Genomic DNA, 23,966 nt, shown 5'->3' with positions numbered 1-23,966 from the left:
AAAGTTTTCGACGAGGTAAGGATGGGAAAGGGTTAAGATTTGGAAGGTAGCGGCCGTGGTCTTAATTAAGGTGCAGCCACAGCATGTACCTGGTGTGAAAATAGGACATGAAAAACCATCTTCTGTGCTACCGACGGTGTGATTCGAGCCCACTATCTCCCGAATGCAGGCTCACAGCTTCGCGACCCTAACCACAAGGCCTACGCGCTGGGTATGGTGTTTCCATCCAGGGAGGTAATAGCACTGGTCATGTCTTGCTTGCTGATTTCAACAACGTCTTCTGAATGTTATCTAAAGGTCAAAACTACTTACAGTATTTGGCTGATTCTGTTCAAAAGGAACTGAAGGTCTTTTCACAAACTTCCGCTGAGCCTACATTAATACAGGTTTTCAGAAATAATTATGAAGCTGTTCATCAAAGACAATCCTTTGTTCCTAAACAGACTGAAATCTCCTACTTCCTGGGTCTCCCGCATTTTGATCGTGGAATACTGACCACTGTATCCCAACTGAGTGCGGTATTACTTCCATGTACTTGAGCCAAGTTCATCTCCATCATAATTCTTATCTATCCCCCCAATCGTTAACGTTTTGTTCTCTTCATATGAAATGATGTTAGTCTTGAGAGAAGCAGGTGGCCTTCCCTTTTCGCACCATTCATGGCCATTTCCTTTTTTCAGTCGAAATCTTCATTCTACGAAAAGTCAATCTGCTTATTCTTTCTGCCAGAAAAATATTTCAAGATACTCTCAACCCCATTATATTGTCTCTTTTGATAACAATCAGGGCCATTACAAGAATCGACAATAATAAGAAACAGTCCAAGAGCTACTGTAGAATTGAGGAGAGACTGGTCGATCTTCAGGATCTTGTTGTTGTTTGAGTCATCAGTCCATAGACTGGTTTGATGCAGCGATCCATGCCACCCTATCCTGTGCTAACCTTTTCTTGTCTACGTAACTACTGCATCCTACATCTGCTCTAATCTGCTTGTCATATTCATACCTTGGTCTACCCCTACCGTTCTTACCACCACAAGTCTTGGGTGTGATAATATGTGTCCTATCATTCTCTCTCCTCCTCACGACAAATTTAGTCAAATCGATCTCCTCTCGCCAATTCGATTCAGTAACCCTTCATTCGTGATTCGATCTAATCATCTCACCTTCAGCATTCTTCCGTAATACCACATTTCAAAAGCTTCTATTCTCTTTCTTTCTGAGCTAGTTATCGTCCATGTTTCACTTCCATACAATGCCACGCTCCACATGAAAGTCTTCAAAAACATCGTTCTAATTCCTATATCAATATTTGAAGAGAGCACATTTATTTTCTTAAGAAAGCTCTTCCTTGCTTGTGCTACTCTGCATTTTACTATGACCTCCTTACTTCTGCCATTGTTAGTTATTTTACTACCCAAGTAACAATACTCATCTACTTCCTTTAAGACTTCATTTCCTAATCTAATATTTCGTGCATCACCTGCCTTCGTTCAGCTGCACTCAATTACTTTTGTTTTGGACACATTTATTTTCATTTCGTACTCCTTACCCAAGACTTCGTCAACACCATTCAGCAGCTTTTCGAGATCTTCCTCAGTCTCAGATAAAATAACAATATCATCGGCAAATCTCAAGGTTTTGATTTCCTCTCCTTGGATTTTGATTCCCTTTACAAATTCCTCTTCGATTTCCTTTACTGCCTATTCTATATAAACACTGAAAAGGAAGGGGGCAAATTGCAGTCTTGCCTCACTCCTTTCTGGATTTCTGCTTCTTTTTCAAAGCCCTCGATTATTATGACTGCAGACTTTTTATACAGATTGCAGATAATTCTTCGTTCTCGGTATCTGACCCCAATCACCTTCAGAACCTTAAATACCTTGGTCCAATCAACATTATCGAAAGCCTTTTCTAGATCTATGAATACAATGTACATGGGATTGTCCTTCATGATTCGATCCTCTAAGATCAGACGTAAAGTCAGGATTGCTTCACGTGTTCCTACAATTCTTCTAAAGCCAAATTGATCTCCTCCCAACTCAGCTTCAAATTGTTTTTCAATTCTTCTGTAAATAATACCTGTTAAAATTTTTCAGGCATGAGCTACTAACCTAATGGTGCGGTAGTTTTCACACCTGTCAGCACCGGCTTCCTTACGAATAAGTATAACAACATTCTGCCGAAAATCGGATGGGACTTTACCTGTCTCATACATGTTACACACTAAATGGAATAGCCTTGCCATGCTGGTTTCTCCTAAGGCAGTCAGTAATTCACAGGGAATGTCATCAATTCCAGGTGCCTTGCTCCTATTTAGGTCGCTCACAGCTCTGCCAAACTCTGACCTCAAAATTGTGCCTCCCATTTCATTAGCATCAACAACCTCTTCTTGTTCCAGAACCAAATTACCTACATCTTTACCTTGATACAACTGTTGGGTATCTTCCTGCCATCTTTATGCTTTGTCCTTTTTCCCTAGAAGTGCCTTTCCATCTGAGCTCTGAATATTCATACACCTAGATTTCCTTTCTCCAAAGGTTTCCTTGATTTTCCTGTATGCATCATCTACCTTTCCTAGGACCATACAACCTTCGACATCCATGTACCTTTCCTTCAGCCATTCTTCCTTAGCTACCTAGCACATTCTATCTACTTCATTCTTTAATCGCCTGTATTCTTTTCTGCCCTATTCATTTCTAGCATTGTATTTTCGTCGTTCATCAATCAGGTCTAGCATCTCCTGAGGTATCCACTGATTCTTAGTTGATCTTTTCTTCCTTCCTAACATTTCTTCAGCAGCCCTACTGACTTAATTTTCCACGACTATCCACTTTTCCTTTACTGTGTTTCCTTCAGCCTTTTCATTTAGTCCTTGTGCAACATGTTCCTTGAAGCAATCTCTCACACTATTTTCTTTCAACTTGTCTAGATCCCACCTTTTTGCATTCTTTCCTTTCTTCAATTTTATCAACTTCAAATGGCATTTCATGACCAATAAGTTGTGGTCAGAGTCCACGTCTGCTCGTGGGAAAGTTTTGCAATGCAACACCTGGTTTCTTAATCTATGCCTAATCATAATGAAGTCTATTTGATACTTTCCAGTGTCTCCAGGCCTCGTCCACGAATACAGCCGTCGTTTTTGGTGTTTGAACCAAGTATTGGCAAGGACTAAATTATGATCAGTGCAGAATTCAACCAGCCGACTTCCTCTTTCGTTCCTTTGTCCCAATCCGAATTCTCCTACTGTATTACCTTCTCTTCCTTGGCCTACCAGAACATTCCAGTCTCCCATCACAATTAGATTCTCGTCACCTTTTACATATTGTGTTAAATCTTTCGATTCCCTCATCATCCGCTGAACTAGCAGGCATACAGACCTGTACTATTGTGGCAGGCATTGGTTTGGTGTCTATCTTGACGAAAATAATTCTTTCACTATGCTGGTCGTAGTAGCTTTCCCGCTGCCCTATTTTCTTATTCATTATTAAACCAACTCCTGCATTTCCCCTGTTTGATTTTGTGTTGATAACTTGGTAGTCGCCTGTCCAAAAATTCTGTTCTTCCTGCCAACGTACCTCACTTATACCAACTACATCTAACTTTAGTATATCCATCTCCCTTTTCTCTAACCTACCACAAAGATTCAAACTTCTAACATTTCACACTCCGACTCGCAGAATGTCCGTAGCCATCTTCCTGATGATCGCCTCCTCTCGTTTAGTCCCCACCCGGAGATACGAATGGTGGAGTAGTTTACCTCCGAATTATTTTACCCGGGAGGAAGCCATCATCAGTACATAATTCATGCAGAGAGAGCTGCATATCCTCGGGAGTTAGTTACGGCTGTGGTACCCCGTTGCTTTCAGCCGTGTAGCAGTATCAACACAGCTAAGCCATGTTGAGTATTATTAAAAGGCCATATCAGTCAATCATCTAGACTGCCGCCCTTGCAACTTCCGAAAGGCTGCTACCCCCCTTTTGATGAACCATTCCGATATGGTTGCACCTGCGGCTCAGCTATCTGCTTCATTGGGACAGGCAAACCTCCCCACCGTAGCAAGGTTACATGGTTTATTCTTGAAGCACTACATCCACTCTGTCATTTTGAGTTTTGCGTTGGAACTTAAGAGCAAATAGCCTTCCTAACAGCAGTAGATTTTCCCATGTGAAATTTCCACCGCTCAATAATAATAATAATAATAATAATAATAATAATAATAATAATAATAATAATAATAATAATAATAATAATAATAATAATAATAATAATAATAATAACACATACATACATTATCATTATAGACTGTTATGCCTTTCAGCGTTCAGTCTGCAAGCCTCTGTGAATTTACTAAACGTCGCCACAATCCTCGATTTTCAACTAGTGTTGTGGCCTCATTTAGTTCTATACCTCTTATCTTTAAACCGTTAGAAACAGAGTCTAACCATCGTCGTCTTGGTCTACCCCTACTTCTCTTACCCTCCATAGCAGAGTCCATTATTCTCCTAGGTAACCTATCCTCCTCCATTCGTCTCACATGACCCCACCACCGAAGCCGGTTTATGCGTACAGCTTCATCTATCAAGTTCATTCCTAAATTAGCCTTTATCTCCTCATTCCGAGTACCATCCTGCCATTGTTTCCACCCGTTTGTACCAGCATTCATTCTTGCTACATTCATGTCTGTTACTTCTAACTTATGAATAAGATATCCTGAGTCCACCCAGATTTCACTCCCGTAAAGCAAAGTTGGGCTATAATAATAATAATAATAATAATAATAATAATAATAATAATAATAATAATAATAATAATAATAATAATAATAATAATAATAATAATAATAATAACCATTGGTTTCTTGTTAATACATATTTTGTGTTGAAAGCCCATGGAACCAGAAGCAGTTTATTTTATAATATGTGATATTAAATTCATTTATTCATATAGCTGATATGAAAATATGAAGTAAGTTATTCAAACAACGTTAATTTACGGTTATTGAACGGCTGTAAGGGTCGAATGTTCCCAGACATATAATCTCCATGGATATTCTTCACAGCACGAAATGCCTTTATCTGAAACAAACAACATGATGTGTTCTTGAATTAGAGTGAGTATACCGTGAGACCATCATCACGACTGAACGAGTGAATACACGCGTTTTATTCCTCGCCTTCCTAGATACCTATGGTAGTTTCATAAATAGTCACTTCTAAAGAATTTAAAATCCCAAGTACTGGAACCATTGCCTGAAATTTAAGATAATGATGTGAATGCTTAGGATTTCAGAATACCAGTTTTAGTAATTAGAGTACTCAGAGACCTTTATAGTTTTTTTCCTTTTTTTTTTTTTTTTTTTTTTTTGCGTCGCACCGACACATATAGGTCTTATGGCGACGATGGGATAGGAACGGCCGAGGAAGTGGAAGGAAGCGGCCGTGGCCTTAATTAAGGTACAGCCTCGGCATTTGTCTGGTGTGAAAATGGGAAACCACGGTAAACCATCTTCAGGGCTGCCGACAGTGGGGCTCGAAACCACTATCTCCCGATTACTGGATACTGGTCGCACTTAGGTGACTGCAGCTATCAAGCTCGGTAGTTTTCCAATCTTAACATCGAGACAAATAATATACTAATCAACGGGCGAGTTGGCCGTGCGGTTAGGAGCGCGTAGCTGTGAGCTTGCATGCGGGAGACAGTGGGTTCGAATCCCACTGTCGGCAGCCCTGAAGATGGTTTTCCATGGTTTCCCATTTTCACACCAGGCAAATGCTGGGGCTGTACTTTAATTAAGGCCACGGCCGCTTCTTTCCCATTCCTAGGCCTTTCCTATCCCATCGTCGCCATAAGACCTATCGGTGTCGGTGCGACGTAAAACAAAATAAAAAATAAAAAATATACTAATCAACAAACATTCCTCCGCTTAGGTTATCTATTGCATACCATTTGGTAACAACTTGTCTTCAAAATTAAACATAGGGAAAATAAAACTCAAATTCACCAGTAATTCATCTGTTCATGATTATGCAACACAGCAATCTGGAACTTCCATGTCCCTAGAATGACAACAGTGAAGTATGGAACTAATGGTGTATTGTATAGGGACATAATAACATTTAATTCCATTCCAGACTCGATAAAAGCTTGTCAGAATTTCAATAAATTCAAAAGAAATATTTGTGGACAAAATTTTATGCTCTTGGATTTAGCCTGTTTAGATGATCTTATTATCAGGTTTCATTTCGAGCTATATGGTTCTGTTTACATAAACTTTTAAACACACAATTGTATCCTTGAAAAATGTTGTATTTTACATTTAAATCATTTTACATTTTTATAAGCTCTATATTAACGATAATTCAATTCGTCTTTTAATATTGTGATTGTGCCAGCTCTTTAATTAACTGTGCCAATACGAGCATTAGCTCAATGGGATCTTTGAAACAATAGAATAAAATAAATGTAAAGGTAATTATATTAGCGATTTGGAACATGTTTTAAACGAACTCACCGGTATGACATGAGGTGTTGTCCAGTAGTTCGCAAATGGGTGGTAGTGTAAAGTTTCGAAACATAAATAAAATCATAAAATCATACTAAAAAGGTTTTTTTTTTTTTAGAATACATGTTACATGGGGCCTAACATCTAATATCTGGATAGAACGACAAAAAGCTCAACACAGCAATGTCGCTGCCCCCCATAACAGCTCTTTAAAAAAACATAGATATTGCTCTTCTGAGAAAATATCTCTGCAGGTAACATTCACATCAACCCTTTCAATCACTTACACCTGAACTACTGTTCCGCTCACAGCGAACTCGCAAGAACAGCATCTTATCAAAGTGGCTTCTTTATTCGTTGTGCTCTGCTATGGAATGAACTCACACCACGGAAGAAAAGAAGTTCCTACCAAGAGATATTGTAAAGAGGTAAAACAAAGTGTATATTTAACGAAACCTTCTGTAGATAACGTAATTTTCTAATTGTGTGAATGTTCAGTATGCATGGGTGGGCGGATACAATCAGAACCATTACACGAATCACATGTGTGCGTAAGTAGAATAACTTGATGAAGTACAATAGATCCTGTGAATATTATGTAAATTATACATCTATGTAAATACTGTAATTGTATATAAACACATTTTGCAGTCTATAACTTGTAATTATTCAGTACTTTAACTTTTAATAATAATAATAATGTTATTGGCTTTACGCCCAACTAACTACTTTTACGGTTTTCGGAGACGCCGAGGTGCCGGAATTTAGTCCAGCAGGAGTTCTTTTACGTGCCAGTAAATCTGCCGACACGAGGCTGACGTATTTAAGCACTTTCAAATACCACCGGACTGAACCAGGACCGAACCTGCCATGTTGGGGTCAGAAGACCAGCGCCTCAAACGTCTGAGCCACTCAGCCCGACCTTGTAACTTTTAGTGGGGATAGAAGACCCTTCGTGTAGGCGAGGTTACGCCCTTTCTCCATTTACCATCCTGAATTGTATGAAAAAGTTGTGGAAATTTAATAATAATAATAATAATAATAATAATAATAATAATATGAAATTCTTCATAAGTGTGCTACCTGTTGAAGTCAAAATGAACGCCATTACGCCCAAAGTTCAGTTTGTGGACAGAGACGGTGGAAAGCAGCATGATGCCTTTCTTTCCACTCATTTAATTTTTTGTACAGGAGAATGAGCTCCAGCTTGGCCTTGTAACAACCAGATCAAAGACTCAACGGCTTACTTTTCTGTAAATTTCCACTCTCGAGACTGTATCAGGGATCTATTTTCTGATCCCAGTAGTATTAACAAAGGGCTGCCTGGCCGAGCCGGTAATGGCGTGCTCGGTTCGCCCGGAAGGACGTGGGTTCGAATCCCCGTCAGGAAGTCGTAAAATTTAAGAAACGAGATTTCCACTTCCGGAGCTGCACATGGTCCTGAGGTTCACTCAGCCTACACCAAAAATGAGTACCAGGTTAATTCCTGGGGGCAAAGGCGGTCGGGCGTAGAGCTAACTGCACTGAAAACTGTATTCTCTATATATCCTCTTTCTGAATTCTCGCATAAAGCATCATGAGATCTCTGAGGGGGCTGTAAAATTCTTCGTGCCGTTTTCGACAACATATTAAGGTGAGCAAGGATTTTTAAGACTTGTGTTCATCACAGAGAGTATAACAGACTGCATGTTGAGGCTAATATTGAATATACTTTAGCCTTATATTTAGGTACTAGTGGTACTTAAAAAATGGAACAGGTACGATGGTATTTCAGACAAAATAGTTGAGTGACATTGACCTTCTTCTTCTTCTTCTTCTTCTTCTTCTTCTTCTTCTTCTTCTTCTTCTTTTCTAGACTTTTCCCAATCATATGGGTTGATTAAGGCTATTTTACGGCCGGGTGCTCTTCCTAACGCCAACCCTATGTAGAGGGATGTACTCACAATTGCGTATTTCTGTGGCGGTTGCTAGTGTGATGTGATGTGCTGTATATAGATAAACATTTGTATGAAGACAATCACAAACGACCAGCCCCCGAGCCACACACAGTTAAAATTCCTCGGCTCGAGCTGGAATCTAACCCGGGACCATCTGAACCGAAGGTCTGTGTTCTCAGACAAGGAGCCGGTCTTCCGAAACGCTGACCTAGACCAATGATATTCTCGGTCATGAAATTCAAGCAATACAACTAAAGTATGCCGTCACACTGACCCCGTTACACTCCAATATCTGCAGGCTGTCCTGCTGGGCAGCAGTCATCTTAAAAGGCCAAGTCCCTTAAAAGGCTCTTGCGCCTGAAGGCGTACTTTGTTTTAAGATGAACGAGGAAAGACTCCTATCAGTCTATTTCCTGACACGTTACGGAGCATGGCGAAATGTCAGCACTGCAGCCCATCTTAACTGGGTAGGTACACTTTTTACCAGCTACAATGAAATCCTAAGTTTTACAACTCATCAATTACAAAGGCTACTTACAAAAAACTTGAAATACTTAACATATTATTATTACATTAAATAATTTTCAAATGTTTGAAAAGCCGACTGTTTGGCTCAGATGGTTGAGGCACTGGTTTTCTGAGCCCAAGTTGGCAAAGTCTATCCTGGATCAGTCCGATATTATTTGAAGGTGTTCAAATATGTCAGCACCTTGTTGGTATATTTACTGGAACGACATTCGCGGAGCAAAATTCCGGCACCTCGGCATCTCCGAAAACCGTAAAAGTAGTTAGAAGTACATAAAATCAATAACATTAAGATTTGAGAAATAATCTGTGTATACTAAAAAGTATCAAATTTTCATATTAATGTTTTGCAGCTAAATAGCGTTTGCATTATAAATTCTACACAATGGAATAATTACTTGATTATCTTACTGAAATAATTTACTTGTAAAAACAACCTACTCTGAAATTCCTAACTTATTCCTTCAGAAAATATTGGTTTTTTTCTTTTTCCTCAGATTTCATCAAGTTTTTGAAAAATGTTCAGCCTTAAATGTGGCCAGTATCCAGTATTCGGGAGATAGTGGGTTCGAACCCCACTTTCAGCAGCCCTTTCCCGTCCAATTGTCGCCATAAGACCTATATGTGTCACTGCGACGTAAAGCAAATTATAAAAGATAATATGCAATCATTACTTTTTAATTAATTTGTCAAAGAAAGGAGCCCAGAGTACAAAATAAAACAATTGATTGGAAACGTTATTCTGTTCTAGGGAGCAGAGTTGGGTGTGCAAGGGCAGAAACTAGTAGAGCGGTTCTTCAGCCTGTTCACAAAGATTAAGGTAAGTACGTCAGTCATTATACCAAAAGAAAAATCTTAAATTGCCCAAGTTGCGTAACTGATGTATGAAATTAAAAGTCTGCTACTTGTTTCTGAGATCGACATTTTGAAGGAGAATTCAGATGGACAAAACATGTAACTGCAATCCATATTATTCAAGAAACGTTCAAGTGTTTGCCTAGATGGCTGTGTGTGGGTTCGGGCTTCTTTTAAGGAACCATTGTATTCCTTAAATACATAACAATATGACAATTCTGCGTCTTATGGCGAACCCCTTGAGGGTGTTTCTTAAACAAATAAAAGAATACTAATGATCTGACGCAACAGTTGCGGCTTCTTTAACATTATATCAAATACTGCAGCAGCAGCACCACCACCACCACCACCACCACCACCACCATCACCACCACCAGCAGCGTGTACATTCAATATTTTGTTGCAACATCCACTACGAAATAAAATGTTCACTGACAATTTCGCCTTTAGTGTGAAGTGCATGACGATGATTACACTTCTCATTCATTGGGCCTACATGGTAATAAATTCTACTGTATTCACATAGTTTCCTGTATTGACGCATTGTTCAAATTAAGGATGTCATTTCTCGGCGTGTGTGTCTTTCACATCTCAAAACAAAAACATTTCTGCAAGTTCCACCGCTTTTTCTTGCACAGCCAAGAACACTCATCATAAAATTACACACAATTCTACAGCATAGGTAATATAGTTCCCTTCAAATTTTCGTACGAAGTTCAGAACACAGTAAATATAGAGGAGTTCCAACGCGGCGGAGTCCTTCATCTGGTAGTAGCGATAGAAAGTACCTATACATATAGCTATACGCGAAATAGGGAGCTTGTGGGTTCGGATCCCACTGGTGTCCGATTGGCCAGTGTTGTTCTGTACTTAACATCTCTTCAACATGTACAAGTCCGGCTCCATGGCTAAATTGTTAGCGTGCTGGCCTTTGGTCGCAGGGGTCCCGGGTTCGATTCCCAGCAGGGTCGGGAATTTTAACCACCATTGGTTAATTTCGCTGGCACGGGGGCCGGGTGTATTTGTCGTCTTCATCATCATTTCATCCTCATCACGACGCGCAGGTCGCCTACGGGAGTCAAATCAAAAGACCTGCAACTGGCGATCCGAACTTGTCCTCGGACACTCCCGGCACTAAAAGCCATACGCCATTTCATTTCAACACGTACAAAATATACGTAACACGGCATAATAGTTTGAAAGTTTATTTCGCATCCATCGTTTTCTTCAGCTTTTTAAATAACTTTACGTCCAGGATTTGCACGTAATATGATTTTTCCGCAATCATGGTAATTCTAACTCTCAATTAGACTCCCGCCTTATTTTCGCAAGAAAATACAGCTACTGTGTGCAGAACTTTTGATATGAAGTCATTTAGGCAGACGTTTCGTTTTGCTCGACCAGATAGCAGAGAAACTCAAACTCATTTTCAGGTGTCATATTGCTAATTTTGTACTAATTTTGTACGTTAAACACAAAATGTGTCAATAGAGATCTTCATACATGCCGACATCGTACGACTTGGAGCGTGGAATCGACTTCCCACTGCCTCTGCCGGGTTTGAACCCACTCTACCAGTGATCCACAGAGGGATCTAACGTGAATATGTCTTATGGCTGTTGGGGGGGGGGGGGGTATCTTAAAATGTGCATCACGAAATCAGCGATACAGAATGTGTGACGCGGTGATACCGTGCAGGCTGTGATGTGAAGTACCGATGGATTGTCACGACTGAGAGACATACAGAAAGCTATTTTTTCAAAGAGGGCTCGCCTCATCATATTCTGGAGAACTGAATATCTCGTTCTCTTAGGCCGTGAGTCAGTTTTCCCTTTCGATGCACCGAATCCTACACTTGAAGACTCCAAATTCAATACAGATGTCTTTCGAAAACAAAACGATTTGTTATATGAAAATAAATTAACATAAATTTGAGTTTTATTTCTTGAAAGACACACTTATGATCATTTGATTTTTCCCAGCGGAAAATTTGACAAACTTTCTCTTTTCTATACAGGTGTTAGCAAAATTACCAGTTTTTCGCATGGCGATGCTAGTAAATAAAAATGTGCTTCTCGTTTGCATGTAACACCATTCATCATCATACATCATTATAGACTGTTATGCCTGACAGCGTTCAGTCCACAAGCCTCTGTGAATTTACTAATTACCGCTACAATCCTCTATTGGTGGCCAAGTTTAGTTGTACATCTCTTATCTTAAAATCGCTGGAACCTGAGTCTAACCATCGTCGTCTTGGTCCTCCTATACCCCTCTTACCCTGCATAACAGAGTCCATTATTATCCTAGGTAACCTATCCTCCTCCCTTCGCCTCACATGACCACACCATCGAACCCGATTTATGCGTACAGGTTCATCCATCGAGTTCATTCCTAACTTAGCCTTTATTTACTCATTCCGAGTACCCTCCTGACATTGTTCCCATCTGTTTCTACCAGCAATCACTCTCGCTACTTTCATGTCTGTTACTTCTAGCTTATGAATAGGATATCCTGAGTCCACCCAGCCTTCACTCCCATAAAGCAAAGTTGGTCTGAAAACAGACCGATGTAAAGATAGCCTAGTCCGGGAACTGACTTCCTTCTTACAGAATGGTGTTGATCGCAACTGCAAGCTCACTGCATTAGCTTTACCGTACCTTGAATCAATCTCACTTAATATACTACCATCCTGGGAGAACACACATCCTAAACACTTGAAATTATTTACTTGTTCCAGCTTTGTATTCCAAATCTGACATTCACTTTTCTTGGATTACTTACCTACTGACATCAATTTAGTCTTAGAAAGGCTAATTTTCATACCATAGTCATTGCCCCTATTTTCAAGTTCCAAGATATTAGACTGCAGGCTTTCAGCACAATCTGCCATTAAGAGCAGGTCGTCAGCATAGACCGAACTGCTTAATACATGTTCTACCGGGCGAGTTGGCCGTGCGCGTAGAGGCGCGCGGCTGTGAGCTTGCATCCGGGAGATAGGAGGTTCGAATCCCACTATCGGCAGCCCTGAAAATGGTTTTCCGTGGTTTCCCATTTTCACACCAGGCAAATGCTGGGGCTGTACCTTAATTCAGGCCACGGCCGCTTCCTTCCAACTCCTAAGCCTTTCCTATTCCATCGTCGCCATAAGACCTATCTGTGTCGGTGCGACGTAAAGCCCCTAGCAAAAAAAAGTACATGTTCACGTAACTGAATCCCTCCCTGCCACTTAATAACTGTCATCAGCTGATCAATGAAAACTATGAACAATAAAGGTATAAAGATATAAAAAGGTATAAGGAAAAGAAAAATATCTCTTGGTTCTTAGGGTGCCCACAAAAATCACAAGAGGAGAAGATTCTCCTTAATAACCTCCTCTTTCAAAAAATGAAAAACCACTACCCACTTGATAAGAATTGAAAAAAATTAATTATCACATTTGTGCGACATCAGACACGCAGAACCATTCACTTTCAACCAGCAGAACAAAACAAGAACCAGAGTTCCCAATTGGCCCATCTGAAAATATGGTCTGATTGTCACACCATAAAATATTTGTTTTTCTCTTTTACATATAATAAAATAAAAAATAAATGTAGTCCTTGATTCTTGGTTCTTGCTTTTCTCTTTATGTGTTTTTCTTTTGTACGTAAGAGAAACTCACGGTAAGAGAAACAGCTATCCCCTTGATAAGTACCATACAACGGGCAATCTCCATACCATCAATAAATATAAATTCCACATGCATATTTAAATTATTCATATATAAATAAGGAATTATAGTCTTTTCATAACATCACACACGTACAATCCCTCATTTTCACGCAACAGAACAAAGTGGTCTATCTTGAAATATGGTATGATAGTTACAACACAAAAAAAGCCTCAACAAGAGAAATTAAGACTTCACATCGTCCTAAAAATTAAATTTTTAGCTGTCTGGAGCTAAACAGCGCTACCAAGCTGCATGAAAATTGTCATGGCAGACTGTTACTATCTATCCGAAACATTGCCCATTACAGTGATTCATGTGTTGAATTATTATTATTATTAAGGTAGAAAATCTAATATTGTAAAATATGGTCGCTTTAAAGTGCGCCAAATATATACTATCCTTCGAAAAAACTATTCTCAAGGACTATACTCTTCCTGGTATGCCTATGTTCATGTGGAAGTGTAAACTTTGGAGGTTAAAGGGCATAATTCCCTATATCTAACCATAACACCTGTATATTTTTCTGATCGGTGTTATATGTTGTATAACAATAAATAACATTTGTTTGCTCTATGAATTGAAAGAGTGGGATTGCATTACTTGGTACATGTTAATTTATGTTTTGAAGCTGATGTTCATGAGTACGAGACATTCCAAAGGTTGTAACTGACATGAGGCACATAAGGAATCCCAAAAGCTATGTACAATTTACTGGGCACAATATGAATAGTTTTATAAGGTTAGGATTTTCGTAATATTTTAGTTATTTTCCTTTTATCTTGTACGTCCATAACACTATGCTTCCTCCTCAAGTGTTTCACTCCCTGTGGGTGGGGGCGGTATAAAATCACACAAGGTATCACCTGCCCGTCGTAAGAGGCAACTAAAAGGGGCCCCAGGACCTGTGAACTTAAGAGCGTGAGTTGACGACCACGGTACCCTTAGCTGAGACCTGACATTGCTTACAATTACTTATGCCAGGCTCCTCACTTTTATCTATCCAAAACGACCTCCCTTGTTCAACTCCTGTTCTTTCCGTCCCCGAGACCTATGGAGTTTTTCATTTTCATGGCCTGCGTGCCTCTTCTCTTTCTTTGGCCGATACCGTCCTTTTTCGAAGTGTCCGATCCCTTTCATTTTTTCTCTTTCATTAGAGTTAATAAATGATGCCTGTCTAGTTGTACTTCCTCTTAAAACAATAATCACTACCATAACCTCAAGTGTACAATCTGTAGATTGTTTTGCGGCAGCTCTCCAGTCGGCTCTACTTTGCGCTTTCCTCTTGAGTTCAGCATAGATTTCACATTTAACGTCTCCAATTATCTTCTGAATATACTGGATACGGGGTCTTCCTCGGTATCTCTTTCCTTCAATCAAACCTTTCAATATCAGTCTACGCAAGCTGTCATAGTATATGCCCTATTAATGTTTTCCTTGCAGTTTTTATGCTCCTCCAAATAGCATCATTTTCCCTGCCTACTTATACACTTCTTCATCATTGTTATCCTATCTCTCCAACTGATCTTTAATATTCGTCCGTGGCACCAATGTTCGAATGCGGTTAATCTCTTCTTCTTAACCAGTTTTCACGCCTATATAGGGCAACACTCCACATGTATATTTTAACAATCTTTTCCCTGTAACCCAAGTGTTGCTGTTTGCAGATTTCGCTTGACTGAACGTACTTCTAATTTCCTTATTACTTCTACCATCTTTTGTAACCTTGCTTCCCAGGTAAGTAAATTCTCTCACGTCATCTAAAGTTTTCTCTTTCACTGAAATTTTTACTTTTGAGTCTTATTTTCAGTCAAATATCATCACTTTAGATTTCTGTTTATCGATATTATATTCGTCTCCCATGATTTCTTTCATCTTTTCTAGCATACTCTAGATCGGGGCCTCTCAGGGTGCATGAGCGTGGTGCATGCACTGTGCACGGTGCAAAAGACAACTTGGCTTGGTTGACCAGAGTGCAGACCCCCCCACTCTTCGATTTGGAGCAATAGCGCTTACTCTCTCTTTCCTCACGCCTGTCTCGCTCGCTCCGCCTCTCTCCCTCTGCTCCACTTGCGCCGTAGCGCTCCAAATCCGCGCTGAGTTGAACCGAATATAGCCGAATAGAGCCGAGCTTAGCCGAGTAGCCCAGAGACGAAGCGTTGATCCGAGTCATGCCGAGCGATACCGATGCACAGTGCACGGAGGTCTTGCATCTCGATCTGCACGCATGAGATTTTGGGCGTTTGAGAGGCCCTGCTCTAGATCTTTCTCGCTCTCTGAGACTATTGTAATGGCATCTGCATTTATAATCATATCTATTGTTTCTCCATTTAACTTTACTCCTACATTAACTTCTTCCCTGATCCTGTTCAGTGAATCTTGAATGTAAGCATAAAAATCTATGGGTGACAAAGCACATCCGTGTCTCACTGCTTTCCTTACTGCCGTTTTCTCTTGCTCATATCCTATTTTGATTACTGCAGTTCCTTTTCTTATAAATGTTCCACGTAAGTCTCCTTTCTTTATACTGGATTCTTATGTTTCTATGAACTTCAAATATTTCCCCCATTCTTCTAGTATTAGCCTCATTGCCAACATTTCCTCTCGCGTTCATTTTACTTTTCTAAAACCAAATTGTTCTCCGCTTGTAAATTATTCTACTTGCCTTACTATGTGTTGTAGTACGATGTTGGTTACAATCATTGAAGCGTGTGCTATCAAACTTATTTACGATACCGCTCTTACTTGTTAGCTCCTGTTTTCTTCGGCACTGGAACTATTACATTTTTCTCGGAAGTCGGCGGGTAATTCTCCTTTCTCATAGATGACTTTACTAGTTTAAAAAGTGTTTCCTTCATACGTTGTCCACTACGAGTTCTGCTTTCAGATTATCAGTACCTGGTGCCTTATTATCTTTTAGCTTATTTAATGCTAGGTCAAATTTCTCTTTCAATAACTGCAGCCAAGATTTCCTTCTTCCAGTTTGCCTTCTCTCTCTTTGACTCTGTTTTCTTGCAATTTTTCATCGTTGTACAGAGTTCCAAGGTACACTTTTCATCTGTTTAAATTCTCTATGGTCATTAAGAATGTTTCCCTGTAAATAATTGATAGCACTGCCCTTCATAGATCGCTCACCAAAGAAATGCTTAACCAGTTTATAAGCAGACTCCATTTTACCACTCTTTATCCTTTCTTCGATTTCTGAGCAAATGACATTTAAATACTTCTCCCTTGTTGCTTTCGCATCCTTGTTAATAGCATTACACAGTCTTCCCTCACTTCTACTGGTTCTGATGAGTTCTTTAAGTTTCTTCTTTCATACATCGTATCCAAAACATTTTTTGCAATCCATTCCTTCGTTGGTATGATGTCTGATTTTCCTAAAGTCATATCAGCCACTTCTGTCAGATCTTGCTCAATGAGGTTGCAAGATTATTCTGCCGTAGCAACTGTTTCATTCCCATTCCTCTCGTCTGTTTCCTGTTGATATTCGAACACAGTGTTTTCATCCTTCAGATTTTCTATTTCCTATTTGTTAATAATAGCGGGTTGCATTCCGCGGCGGAGACTCGGTTTAATAGACTAGCTTTTCCCTCGGAGAATCGAACGCAAGGAAATTCATTTTGTAGCCATTTATGGAAGTGACGAACTGTATCAAAATGTATTCACTATTTTTAGTAATTTTGGAACATGTTGGCTTCTGTTCATTTATTGATATAAGTTGAACCTAGTGAGTTGTCCGAGTGGTTAGGGGTGCGCAGCTGTGAGGTTACATTCGGGAGATAGTTGGTACGAGCTCCCGTGTCGGCAGCCCGGTACGAGCTCCTGTGTCGGCAGCCCTGAAGATGATTTGTTCGTGATTTCCCATTTCCACACCAGGCAAATGCTAGGGATGTACCTTAATTAAGGCCACGGCCCCTTCCTTTCTACTCGTAGCTCTTTCCTCTCCCATCGTCACCATAAGACCTACCTGTGTCGGTGCGACGTAAAGCAAATGATATATTTTGATATATAAGTCAAATATTTACAATGAGGAAAGGGTGTGGCCGTAGGAAAGACCATCAACCAATATAAAATCGCTGGAAGTGGGTAGGCAACCCCACAATCTGCGCGCAATACGCTAGTATAAGCGGCTCAAAATGATATATCACTAAAACTGAACTCTCATAACAACGAATGGGTTTTAGTGGCACTGCAGGTACGAATGTAAGGAAATTAAATTTTTAAAATCTCGCAGTTAGTCAACATGTGAAGGATGTTAAAAGAGTTTAGTTCGAAAGGCTTTGAATTCTGCACAACAAGTAGAAGGCAAGAAAGTACTAAACACATTCGCTATTGTTAGCAGCAAACCAAGCGTGGTCCCGGCCTTTGTATCGGTGGGCCTTGGCTGAGTGGCGCTGGCCTTCTGACCACAACTTGGCTGGTTCGATCCTGGCTCAGTCCGGTGGTATATGAAGGTGCTCAAATACGTCAGCCTCGTATCGGTAGACATAATGGCACGTAAAATAACACCTGCGGCACCTCGGCGTTTCCGAAAACCGTCAAAGTAGTTAGTGGGACGTAAAAATAATAACATATTATTATTATTATTATTATTATTATTATTATTATTATTATTATTATTATTCATGTATCGGTGTAGCCTCCATGAATCAGGCGGCAGCGCACCGGCCTCTCACCGCTGGGTTTCGTACTTCAAATCCCGATCACTCCATGTCACTCCATATGAAATTTGTGATGGACATAGCGGAGGCGGGACAGGTTTTTCTCCGGGTACTCCGGTTTTCCCTGTCATATTTCATTCCAGCAACACTCTCCAATATCATTTCATTTCATCTGACATTCATTAATCATTGCACCACAGCAGTGCGACAGGCTTCGGTAGCCGGCACAATGTCTATCCTCGCCGCTAGATGGGGCTTCATTCATTCCACTCCTGACCCAGTCGAATGACTGGAAAAAGGCAGTGGATTATTGTGTATCGGTGGCCTGCACGCGAAGCCGCGTAACTCCTTGTTCACTTCTGTCTGGATGATAAGTGAAATGGTTGAGTTTAAAACGTTATTTCGCATCTTCAGCTTAACGAGTGAAAATAAACCAAGTACAAGGAAATTCGCAGCATCTCTACTTTAACACCGTCAGGTTTCATGGATAATGGAATAGCAGGACTTGCGTTTATTCAATCTAAATAGAAAGACAGCGAGACAGAACTTTCAATAACGCCTCTATGTCTTGTATACTAGCAGTATTCTCAAAATCGCGACAATATATACGAAATTACGGACATTATATTTGTATGTTAAGAGGTTTATCACTCACTTCTTGATCACCAACGACGCCACTCTCGACAGCCACCATCCAAAGCACTGGCCCGTCGCAAGGAGGTATGGTCAACGAGCCCAAGTAGCTCAAGATTTTTGTACACTGTATTCGAAGAATAAAGTCACGAAGAGGTAACGGTTCGAGCTCTGTCTGCGTACCACTCTCCAGCACCGCTTCCACGTTGCGTGCTACGACTGTGATCCCAGGAGGTGTACAAGGGGAGTTGTTGTCATTCTGTAACAAAACTTCACTTCAATTTTATCTGCATATGAAGTGTATCACAATGAAGGTTCAAACCTTCCGAAATGACCTTCAAGAATCTCCTTTGGACAATTTATCCCTTCATGCATTTATATATATATGCTCACCAACCAAACGAGGAAAAGGGCAACAAAGAGAAGTTGCCACTTTACTGCAAAACTCAGCATACAATTACATCTCAAGCAGATAATCAAATGATTAGCGTAGTGTCGTGATTAGTTGAACGGTCTTGCTACCGGAGGGCGGGAATATGCTCTTACCCGGGGCTTACGTAAAGGCTCGCAGAAGCTACTCTTCCATAATGGAACGCTGCTTCCGGTTGTGGAAAGCTTGCTGACCAATCGACAAGCTTCTACGTTGCAATCGAAGAGATCCCGCTCAGTTACCTATGTTTGAGAAGGAGTGGATTATTGCAACCTGCGCTGGTCGAATTGACGAACCGCTCATACTTAGGCCGGTATAGCAAGACTGTTACAACGTGTTAAGACTAGTAGATGCGTAAGGACACGCACACAGAAGCAGGGTTCAGGTGCCCTCTACTGAAACACCAGGGGACACTTTCGTCAGATCCTCCAACAAATAAACGAGGATCCAAGTGTTCCGCTGTCTGGCATCCAGGTACATCCAGCATTATCGTTAGAGGACCTTTGTTTTTGCCTTAACCATTCCAGGCAAGTGTCTGAAGAAAATTTGTACTCACGGTGCCCATCATGTGTCCTTCCACTGATACCCAACTACCGTCATCGTTTTAAAGTTGTTATTTAGTTTATTTTCCTGGTTGAACAGTGTTGTTGTTATCAGTACATTACGTACAGTTTGCCGACGTTTCGAATACATACCATTATTCTTCGTCAAGGCGACTGAAATAACCCTACTCGATCCGAGGTAATTAGTCTCTCAGGCAGCAATCACACTACAAGGGTTGTTCCTGACCTTGGTCTTTTATATCCCAGCCTTTCTAGCTGACGTAAGCCCCCTGGCTGTCTCGTGAGAATTCTGGAAAGTATGTGTCACAGCCAGGTATTGGGGCTTGCCCGCGCTGTTATGTAATTGGTGGTTCGGCCTGCGTGTTAATGTTGTGGTCTGTATGTCTTAAACTATGAATGATAGACATCCCAGAATTACTGATTTTATATCCTTCTTCTACAAGCATATTCTTCGGATGTTTCTTGATTTCGATAGCCTCTCGGATTTTACTTTGCAGATTCCAAGGGATAGCTGCTAGGATCTTGGTCTTGTCAAATTATATTGCGTGCCTGTTTCGTAGAAATGCTTGATACCGCTGACATATCTGTGTTTTTGTTCTTGGTGTGACGGATGTGTTCTTTTAGGCGGGTGGAAGTCAGATGTTTTGTTTCACCAACATAACACGCTCCGCAGCTACATTCAATGTGGTATACTCCACGAGCCTGTTGTTCTATTGTGTCTTTTACTGGTGGTAGATAACGGACTAGCTTCCGGTGTGGGGTTACATGGTTTTAATGTCGTGTTTGTCCAATATCTTGCTGATCCTGTCTGTAATGTTTTTAATGTATGGCAGTATCGCTGCTTTCGGGCTGGTCAGTTTTCGTTTCCCGTTGTTTTCTCCTACGGTGGCCTTTTCCTTGTTCTCTTCGGACTTTTTAAAGAGTCGTCGGATGTTATGGAACGAGTAGCCATTTTCCCTGAGGGTTCTTGTGAGGTGTTCTTTCTCTTCGAGTTGACCTGCGCCTGATATCGCTATGGCCCTGTTAACCAGTGATGTTAGAACAGCCTGCTTTTGTGATGGGTGGTGATGAGAAGCGGCGTGCAGGTACCTGTCTGTGTGCGTTGGTTTTCTGTATACTGCGTGACTCAGAGTCCCATTGATGTTGCGTTTTACTTGGACATCCAGGAACTGCAGTTTTCCGTTTACTTCGATTTCCATGGTGAACTAAATGTTTACGTGAATAGCGTTGAGATGGTCGAGAAGTAACTGAAGGTTATTGCTCCGTGAGGCCAGATCACGAACATGTCATCCACATAACGGAGAAAACATTTCGGTTTCAGGGTAGATGTGGCTAAGGCTTTCTGTTCGAAGCGTTCCATATACATGTTTGCTGTTACTGGAGAGAGCGTCGACCCAATCGCGCCCCTTCTGTCTCTTGGTGGAACTTCGTGGAAGTAGAAATAAGTGGCGTTTAGGTATTCTTTAGCTAATGTTGACAGGTCTTCTGGAAGTTTCTGGCCTAATAGTGGAAATACTTCTGTTAGCGGCACCTTGGTGATAAGTGACGTGACTTCAAATCTTACTAATAAGTCCGTACTTTCAATTGATTGCTCCTTAAGTAGCTGGATGAAATGTCGGGTGTCCTTCACGTAGGTTTCAGTGTGTCCTGTATGTGGCTGAAGTAGCCGGGCCAGGTAATGGGCGATATCGTGCGTCGGAGATCCTATAGCACTCACGATAGGTCGCAGAAGTGTGCCTCCTTTATGGGTTTTCGGGAGGCCATACAATTTAGGAGGTATCGGGTCTGAGGATATCATCTTCTTCTGTATTTTGGCTGGGATACTGGAATTTTTTACTAGTATGTGGAATTTGTTCTTAATGCGGTTGGTAGGGTTTCTTATTTTCCTGTATGTAGAATCGGTGAGTAATTGTTCTTCTATTTCCGTGTGTGTTCGGTACGTGTCATTATCACCGTAGCGTTGCTTTTGTCTGCGGGTAGGATTATTGTTTCTTCATCTTGACGTAGAGTTTTGAGGGCATACATTTCCTCTTTGGTCAAATTTGATGGCGGCGGCTTTGCGGTTCTCAGGAGACATGATATATCCTGTCTGATATCTTCTGCAGATTCGGTATGGAGGTGTCGGGTTGCAATTTCAACCATGCTAATTATTTCTTCCACCGGTATCCTATTAGGAGCTATTGCGTAGTTGAGTCCTCTTTTCAAGGCGGAGGCAGTAGGTTCACTGAGTGGCTTATTTGTGAAATTTACTAATACATTCTTCTGTAGTGAAACAGGTGGTTTCGGTTTCTGTTTTAGTAGGACGCGGTCGATTTTCTTGTTTTGTTTGACAGTGGCTAATTCCAGTGTACGCTGGGATTGTGTGTTACTAATGCTGTCTAACGTGGTCCAGTAATTGAGAGACAATGTGCTGGCAAGTTGCAGGTGGAGGTGAATAATTTATTGTTGATGTGGTCCAGAGTCTGTCTGGTGTCACGGATCCGTTCCCTAAGGAGTTAATGCTGGTTTTGTGAAGAATACGGTCTGTCCGTCGGTTTTTGGTGTGATATTTCAGTCTCACACATGCTGGTCTAATGCTGTTGTCCCTGCAGCGTTTCAGAAAGGTGAGTGCAGCCAGGTAGTAACTCATCTTCTTTCGAAGGTTGTCGAACCGCCTAGTAGCTTTGAGAATATCCTCCCCGTAAAGGTTTCGTATCTTAGCGGTGAAGCTTCCACGGTATGAAGAATTATTTAGTTTAATTTTCCGAGTTGAACCGTGTTGTTATTTTCTGCACATTACGTACAGTTTGATGACTTTTCGAATACATTGCAGGATTCCTGGTCAAGGCGACTGAAATAGCCCTACTCGATCCGAGGTAATCAATCTCCCAGGCAGCAATCACACTACAAGGGTGGTCAGCCAGAAAGGCTAGGATGTAAAAGATCAAGGGCAGGAACCACGCTTGTAGTGTGATTGCTGCCTGGGAGATTGATTACCTCGGATCGAGTAGGGGTATTTCAGTAGCCTTGAAAAGGAATACTGCAATGTATTCAAAACATCAACAAACTGTACGTAATGTACAGAAAATAACAACGGTGTTCAACCCGAAAAATAAAGTAAAGAATTCGTCACACCGTGGAAGCTTCACCGCTAAGATACGAAACCTTTACGGGGAGGATATTCTCAAAGCTACTAGGCGGTCCGACAACCTTCGAAAGAAGATGAGTAACTACCTGGCTGCACTCGCCTTTCTGACACGCTGCAGGGACAACAGCATTATACCAGCATGTGTGAGACTAAAATATCACACCAAAAACCGACGGACAGACTGTATGCTTCACGAAACCAGCATCAACTCCTCATGGAACGGATCAGTGACACCAGACAGACTCTGGACCACATCAACAATAAATTATTTCACCTCCACCTGCAACTTGCCAGCACTTTGTCTCTCAATGACTGGACCACGTTAGACAGCATTAGCAACACCCAATCCCAGCGTACGCTGAAACTAGCCACTGCCAAATGAAACAAGAAATTTGACCGCCTCCTACTAAAACAGAAACCGAAACCTCCTGTTTCACTACAGAAGAATGTATTAGTAAATCTCACAAATAAGCCACTCAGTGAATCTACTACCTCCGCCTTGAAAAGATCTCAACTACACAGTAGCTCCTAATAGGATACCGGTGGAAGAAATAATTAGCAAAGTTGAAACTGCAATCCAACACCTCCCTACCGAATCTGCAGAAGATATCAGACAGGATATATCATGTCTACTGAGAACCGCAAAGCCACCGCCATCCAATTTGACCAAAGAGGAAATACATGCTCTCAAAACTCTACGTTAGGGTACGGAAACAATTATCCTACCCGCAGATAAAGGCAACGCTACGATGATATGATACGCACCGACTACACACGGTAAATAGAACAATTACTCACCGATTCTACATACAGGAAAATAAGAAACCCTACCAACCGCATTAAGAACAATCTCCAAATACTAGTAAAAAATACTAGTATCCCAGCCGAAATACAGAAGAAACTGATATCATCGGACCCAATAACTCATAAATTGTATGGCCTCCCTAAAATCCATAAAGAAGGCATTACTCTGCGACCTATCGTAAGTTCTATAGGATCTCCCACGCACGATATC

The 23,966-nt window shown here is 40.9% G+C and overlaps 1 protein-coding gene across 1 annotated transcript in view; it reads left to right on the top strand.

The window, feature by feature from the left end:
* Window positions 1-23,966, top strand: part of LOC136866170 (uncharacterized) — a 1,405,624-nt gene that overhangs the window by 1,070,874 nt on the left and 310,784 nt on the right. The window contains exon 5 of the mRNA XM_067142902.2: window positions 9,719-9,787. The gene's annotated coding sequence lies outside the window, so the exon portion shown is untranslated. The remainder of the gene's footprint in view (window positions 1-9,718; window positions 9,788-23,966) is intronic.

Source organism: Anabrus simplex, chromosome 3 (assembly GCF_040414725.1).
Source record: "Anabrus simplex isolate iqAnaSimp1 chromosome 3, ASM4041472v1, whole genome shotgun sequence".
NCBI lineage: Eukaryota > Metazoa > Arthropoda > Insecta > Orthoptera > Tettigoniidae > Anabrus > Anabrus simplex.
Note: the sequence above shows the minus strand (reverse complement) of the source record. Positions and strands in the feature narration are given on the sequence as shown.